The sequence below is a fragment of the Aptenodytes forsteri genome, unplaced genomic scaffold, assembly GCF_000699145.1.
Source record: "Aptenodytes forsteri isolate BGI_AS27 unplaced genomic scaffold, ASM69914v1 Scaffold84, whole genome shotgun sequence".
In the NCBI taxonomy this organism is placed as follows: domain Eukaryota; kingdom Metazoa; phylum Chordata; class Aves; order Sphenisciformes; family Spheniscidae; genus Aptenodytes; species Aptenodytes forsteri.
The window spans coordinates 17,130-25,048 of record NW_008795492.1 but is presented as its reverse complement, the minus strand read 5'-3'; the positions used below and the strand labels follow the sequence as shown (position 1 = coordinate 25,048).

Here is a 7,919-nt window from a genome sequence, read left to right as displayed (position 1 = left end):
AACACATTTTGGAATTCTTTCAGGTATCATGCATTGTTAAAAGTAACCCCAAGGGCAAAGCACCAAAACCAACACACAAGTCAAATGCTCACCTCTTGCTCATTGAACAAAAAGCCAGCAGCAGTGACAAGCAGGATGTTTTTGATGCTCTTTTTTTTGGGCTAGTGGCTGGAGCCCTTAATCACTTTAGCTGGAAGTTATTCACAAATAACCCTTCTGAGCTCAGTAATCCTGTCTTGCTTCGTATAATTAAAAAAATCTTTTCTACAGCAGAGATTCCTAAATCACCTCTTAGATCTTAGCCCTGCATTCCAAGTATTGCACACTGACTGCAAGCATGTGTGACCTGCTCCAGAGTTAGAATAGTTACAACATTTCCAATATCTGGTCTTTGCTCCCCTCCTTCGATATAAAAGCATTTAAGATTAAAAAACCAAAAAATATTTTTATGGTACTGTATAGCACCTTTCTAAGGGCTTGCTTGTACACCTTCAGGTGTCTGTCATTTTAGGTCAGGTTTGTAGATGTTGAATTTTCTATCAATCAGGCTGAAAATCGGAGACTACCACAAAAACTAGATTTACTTGTCAAGACAGACTGAAAATTTAAACCTTTTTCGAAGTTGGACAGCCTTTTGTCTTCTGTTCCCTCTAGCTGCTTTCTGAGTGAGAACCTCTGTACAGACTATAGCAGCTTTTAAGTCCTTCACTTTGATATAGGGTGTGTGTTCCCAACAATCTGTTGGTTAAAATAAAAGCTGTCTGGTCTGTGTTGTCACTGTCAAACATCATTTTCAGAGCTCTTCCTCACATTTTCTTTCTGGTTTATAATAATTCGTTTGCAGTTGATGATAACTGTATTTTCTGATTTCTTCTTTCTACTTAGCTACACTACTTACTTGCCAATGCCAGCAAGCTAGAAGTCTGTAGAGATTTTCATTACTGGATATTTTGTTATGGTCAGTTCATCAAGCTTCTTCACCACTTGCTCAATTTACAGTTAATTCTAATGTATTTTCATAAAGTATCCGTAAGGCATTGTAGCTGTTCCTGAATGGATTATTTAGCAGTTTCTCTTTCTTCACATAGGAAGTGCTTTTTCTGAAGGCCCCTATTGAAACAGCATTGTCCGAAGGTTTGATTCCATTTTGTATATTGCTATTGTTACTATAGTTACTATAAAATAATGCTTTTATCAGTGAAAATACCTCTAGTAAATCTTTGTTGCTCACATGTGCTTGTTAAATCCAGCAGCTGATCTGCCTGGGAGGGAACTGCACTTCTGCCTCCTAGCAGATATTCTAGCTGTGATAGGTAATGACATACACAAGATTACTCTTCTCAACCTAACATACAAAACCTGAGAGGTAAGGAATAAACTCAGGGGGGGAAAAAAAAGACCAACCAAGAAAAAAAAAAAGGGCTTTGAACATATTCTTGGTTTAATTTTGATAGGTCATTTTGCCAGAAACATGGGATGAGAAGATGTGAATTACAACTTGAGACAAGAAGCAACATAGATATGATCTGATTTGCCTTTATAACAGAAACTCTGTTAAATAGTTCAGATCCCACGGAAGGGGTGGGGGTAAATAAGGACTGGAAATGGGCTCAGAGGAAATAAAAAAGCACAAGTATTTTACATCCATTTTATGGCAAAGGAAAATTACCCTTTTACTATTTTTCTCCCAGAGTTATTTCTGTTGTCCTTCCTGTCCTACATACACCTTATGATAATGGAGAACTAGAAGGTGAAGTAGTCCATTAAAAACATGGAGAAAGCAAGCAAGATTTTTTTTTTCCCCAGAAAGTGTAATCAATAAGAAAAGAAATCTGATAGTAGGATTTATCTGTTAAGTAACTTAAAACGGTTTTAGTAGGACAAATCACAGCTTCAATCCTCTAATCCAATCACACAAGATCAGTACTGATGTCTAGCCTTGTTGACTTAATCAGAGCTCTGTAAGCATGAGGATCTCCCTATGTGAACCAAACCACAAGGTTTGGACTTGTGTGGGAATATCCTTAAATTTAGGCCAGGTTAAAAGTCCAGGCCTACTGACAGTAGAGTCAATGTGAATCTTCCCAGCAACTCAAATGGAGACAATGCCATGTTCCTGAAGTGCTTTGAAATTCATTGCATACTTTACAAATATTGTACTCCTTGTAGAAAAACAATCTTAATATATGTGTATTATTTTGAAACGAAGAGTCAGCATTTACCAACTGAGAACTATAAGGATAAAATACACAATGTCCAAAGTTACAGCATACTGGATGGTCTTCTAAACCAGAGAAAACTCCTAGGAATTCCAGTTTATAAAATGGTATAACTTGCTACTTCATTTGAATAATTAAATTGATAACAGCTTTTGCTAACAATTTTTACATAGCTTTAGTCACTATTGCTTTTTAATCTTAGATACTCACACGAACTGAACAAAGTCATTGTTAACAAGGTTATTACAGCTTTTTATGCAAAGTAAGTGTAACTTTGTGGTTGTTTTTTTTTTTTCCTGGAGTATTAAATGTTAATTTTTTTGTTTCTTGACTACATGTTGTTCACCTGTGGTATGCTGGCTTTTGCATTACTTTGTTTAAATTCAGCTGCCTGACATTGGTGCTGCAGCTAAAGAAATAGAAGTTTAATATTTTTATCTACTACTTTTGATCAAGAAAATATATTGGACTATCTTCTTGAAATGGTGAGTTAATGAAGTCACACCAAATTACATTAATTAGAAAGTCCTTACAAGAAACTAGGCTGTTAGAAGAAACGGGTATGAAAAAATATTTTCAGAGCTCTTTTTCTTTTCACAGTTTAAATCACAACAAATTCTGCTTTCAAATTAATCCGACAAACAGTGTTATGTTGTAATAATTTCTTGTTATTGTAAGGAAGAATCCAGAGCCATTTTCTCCCAGTTATTGTAAAGGGTGTTGCGACTGACCCATACATCAGCAGAATAGTAATAGAGTGCCTCCTTGCAATTTCCACTTATAACAGAAGAAACCCCAACTAACAGTAAATTCAATAATTCAGGGAGAATTTTACATGACTTTTTTTTAATTTGCTGTTATTACCAGTGACTTTATTAAAGAAGTACTACAGAAGTTTTAAACAATTGCTGATTGTTAGCAGAAGGGGAGGAGAAATTATTTTAATCAGGCAGACTCCAAACTCAGAGGTGGAGTCTGCATCTAAACTTTTGCTAATGGGTTCTGTAAGGAAACCAAAAAAGAGTTCCCATTATTCAACCAATTATTGAACATGAGTGGCCATGCCTCTGTTCAAAACTGGACTGAAACCAATGTAGTATATCCACACCAGCTTTGTAGCAGCCTTCAGAGAGAGTCTTTTGCTCATCATACTCCCAGCATACTTCTAATCTTGTGATCTAGAGATAAAAGACCATTTCATTAACATAAAATATGAAATTGTCATTTTCTGACTGCATGTATACAACCATATATAAATATTTACATGTAAACATACACATACATTAATATCTTTGCTTGTTTAGCTCAAGAATAAATTTCTGCTTAAGTGCGTTCAATAAATGATAAAAACTCCAGTAGCAAAGAATGGAAACACATCCCTAAGTGCTACATTAAGCATGGTAAAAGCGTACCTTTCTTTTCTGTTGTATTATTCTAGAATTAATACGAATCTTCCAAAATCCTGGTGTGATAAAGACACTGCTTTACTTGTTCCTATTGCCTATGGTCAGCATTCTGGAATAACATCTTTAATTGATTAGCAGTTTAGATTTCTGAGAAGACTTTTATCTGCATTTATCTGTCATTACTTGCAGTTTTGTAATCTAATAAAAACAATATTATCTCCTTTCTAATAGTTTCAAGACAGCCTTTCATTATTTTAGCTGAAGAATATGAAGAAGAGTTTATCTCTTTTTAACTCACATCTGTATATCTCATCTTTACTAAAACAGAATGAAAGACAACATTTATAGAAAGGAGAGCTTTGTACAAATTATGCAGAAAGTCCAGACTGTTCAGGAAAAAGCAGCAGCTAGAAAAAGAACTGCCAGGCTACTGTTCTTCATAAAGAGTAAATCTGGAAATTCCGTAGAAGCAATCAGGACACCGAAGAGTCAAATATAAGAAAAGCCTAAAAATACTTCATGGAATGATTTAACCTATGAAGGAGATAACCATTCTTGCAAAGAAGTTAAAAAAGGTTTTCACTCTGAGAGAATGGGACATTATTTAAGAATATAAATAGTACTCAGATAACAGTCTATTTATCTTGCAAATGTGATGAAGATGTTCAAAAAATTATCTGTTTGTTTTAATTGTAGTTATCCGCCATCTTGTTTTTCAGGTTTGGAGTCTTCCATACGTGCTGAGTTCTGGAAAAGCCTTGCAGATGGGAATAAAGAGCAAGGGCATGATTTTGTAGTCATGAGAATTTAGCTGTGCTCATTATCCATCTTCTACTGAAATGGTTTCTCTTCTAGCAGGAATACCAGAATGCAGACCTTACCAGGCCAGAGAGGAGAAAACATCCTTGCAGAAAAGAATTCGTTTGTTCTCAGCTGGTACAATAACTGAACTAAATATCCTAGATTCTCATGCTTTTGAAGTGTTCTCAGTCAACAGAAGATTTCAAAAACTTTTATGTGAAAAGTCTTTCAGGTATAAATGTACTGTTATTTCCTAAAGCTTTCGATTTTTCCCCACAAACATATAAAGAAATGCAGAAGATATTCTGTTTAAAAAAATATTCTTTATCCAGTGTGAAAACGTTGAGCAGTAGACATTTACTTGAGTAGCTTTATGGATTAAGATTGCACAGTAGATATTTTAAATATGTGAATCATTTTTCTATAAAACATACTTTAATAGTTCTGCTATTTTGAAAGCAATCTTTGTTTAATTTTGGATATTTGGAAAATTTCTACGTCCTGCTGAATGGCACACCTGATGCAGACATCCTTAGAGGAGAGCTTGCATTTGTTCAACTGAGATTTCTGGTATTTGAAAATATAATGAAGCTTTTAAAGATACTCATAAAAAAGGAAACAAAAAATGTTTAATTGAATTACTTTGTAGGACATTAGTTTTTCAAAAGTGTCTATTGTATTTTGTACGCTATGGCAAATTTTTTTGTACGTTACATTGCTTGTTTTATCTGAAGCATGGCAATTTGCCAACCCTAGCTTTTACTGATAAATTCTGCTCTACAAAGCAAAAGTTTTTATATCTGAGGCCACTTCCTTCTGCTGCTTTATCATCTTCCTGGTTTTGTCTGTTTTCAATAAATGGCTTTGTATTTTCACATCTTTTATATGCATGTATACACAGATCCTTTCCTCTGTATTAAAACTCATAGTTGCAAGTTGGTAAGGATAAAAGAGACAGACTGTTGACTTCAATTTCATTGCACTAATACACTATATGGATGCTTTTATATTACACTATTAAAAGATGTTAACATCTTGATATTAAAAGTATTTCCTGAATTTGGGAGTGGGGTGGGGAGGCAGGGGTTGATGTTTTATAACAAGGTTTTAAAACGGAAATAATCTCTGGGTACAGCTATATTTGAGTACTACGGATTGACACATGGAGGCTGGGTTCTCACAGTGAAAATGTGTTATTTTAAAGCATTTCAAATTTAAGCATATTTAAATCTAAAAAGAGATTATGGTGGAGGCCAAACCTCTTTCCTTTATCTGTCCCAAAAGTCTGAATATTTCTGCCTGAAGAGAGAAATCTAGAAAACTCAGTGGTAAGGAGAAGCCACACAGATCCCTGCACACACAGTGGAACCCAAAGAAACTTGAGAGAAAGGAGAACTGAATTAGGAGTGGTCGGGGAGAGGAATGAGATCGGAGGAAAAAAGTTGAAGTTGCAATGCAGCAAACTGGAGAAAAACTTTTGGAACTCACAAGACAGGGAAGCTGTCCCTGATGTTACTGCCCATTTTAGCAGTCCGTCATGAATTCCTCTTGCCCACAAAAAACTGTTACTAAGGATATAAGCTGCAAATCATCATGTACTAATCTTTTTATGAAGCTGATTTTGTTGTTGTTCTGTAGACCTATTGTTCTTTTACAATTATATTAATAGGCTAAAAATAACAAGGGCAGTTCTATCAGACTTAAATTACAATTTTATTTCTTAAGAATGATTATTTTATACTGTGCTGATTGAGATCACAGAAATCCTTTTCTGACCACAGAGGTATAAGGTACCAAATTCATCCTTCGTGTAACTGCACTGAGGTAAATGGAGTTACATAAGGAATTAATTTGACCCGTCTCCTCCATTTCCTTGGAAAAATTATTTGTTTTAGTGCTTGCCAAGTTTTAACTTTGACTCTCCCTTGCTTAACATCTTTTTGTACTTAGAGACAGTTTTTCTTTCTTTATGAATATAAAGAGAAATACAGAAGAAGAAAGACAATTAAGGTGAAGATCTGCTTTTTAAATTGAAAATACACTTCTTATGGTAAGAAAATACCAAAACCTTTTTATTTTGGTATAGAAGTGCATGGGATTATTCTTACATCCACGAGGATATGAAAGGAATAAAATAGTATGTACAGCCAAGAGAGGAAAAGGATTTAAATGACGTTTTTCTGCCTCAGGCCCCGTGTGTTTCTTTCTAACTGCACTAGTTGGAATAAATAGGGACCTTTCTTGGTTAGAGACAGTAAGAATTTAAAATATTACACATCACCTTTTAACAAAGAATCACCTCCCCTTTGCACCTGGAGTCAACAGGAGCTATATATTCAAAAATAACCTACAAGAGAAGCTGAAGGCATACTCTCACCAGTATACAACTGCAATTTCATGATACAATAAATTTAGTTTTTGGATGGCGACATGGCACAAAATTATTTGTACAAATTCAACCCACCAGTACAAAGTTATTTAAAAACCAAAACCCTCACAAAACAAGGAATGGAGAGTGGTTTTACTCCTGATGATTTTATGTTAGAGTTGGTATCATTTCTCTTCCTGCTGCCGATATAAAGCCAGGAAAAAGCTTGGTCTAAACACTGTAACTCATAGCTGGCTAATCTTGACAGGAATGCAATTACATGCTCATATTTGATCTTGATCAATTTACTACCATTAGATGATCTAGTATTGTGGAGATCAGACATTAACAAGCATGTAAGTCTGACTATAGGCACAGTTTGAGAAGGGCTGAGCATGAGGGATCAGAAAGTGAAATTGATGGAGAGTCTGTGGTTCAGAATAAGGCTAGAATTATGGAGGGATATTGTCCCTGCTGACAAAATAACTATCCAGCAGCCTGCCTTCCTTTTTTCCACGCTATCTGTGTCACAGTCTACCAATGCTGCAATTGTGCCAATGCAACTGTTTGTGGGACCAGAGTGTGAACTTAATCAATGGAATAGAGAACTTCTAAAATCTGGCTTGAGTGATCTGATTTAGTAGCATGGCTTCGCAAACAGTTGCATGAACAGCTGAGGGCACTAAAAGTCACAATCATTAGTTGCCAGTTCCTGCTCCTGTCTAAATTTATGGTTCCATATTTATTAAACCCAGATTTGTGCACTGCTGACTAGCCAGCAGCAAGATTTGAGCCAGCTCACGTGGAGATACGCAATTGCATTTCAGACGCTCACTGGTGAATCAACAAGAGCACCTGGTCTAACCCTTCTAACACCGTATGTCATAGAATCATAGAATCATTCATTGAGGTAGGTTGGAAAAGACCTCTAAGATCATCGAGTCCAACCGTCGACCCAACACCACCACCCACTAAACCATGTCCCTAAGCGCCTCATCTACACGTCTTTTAAATACCTCCAGGGATGGGGACTCCACCACTTCCCTGGGCAGCCTGTTCCAATGTTTCACCACTCTTTCAGTAAAGAAATTTTTCCTTATATCCAATCTAAACCTCCCCTGCCGC

At 35.7% G+C, this 7,919-nt stretch overlaps 1 long non-coding RNA gene across 1 annotated transcript in view; it reads right to left on the bottom strand.

The window, feature by feature from the left end:
* Positions 1–2,985: 2,985 nt before the first annotated feature.
* The window catches only part of LOC103900829, an 11,747-nt gene continuing 6,813 nt past the window's right edge, over positions 2,986–7,919 (bottom strand). Inside the window, exon 4 of the long non-coding RNA XR_657691.2 lies at positions 2,986–3,397. This is a non-coding gene — a long non-coding RNA (uncharacterized LOC103900829). The remainder of the gene's footprint in view (positions 3,398–7,919) is intronic.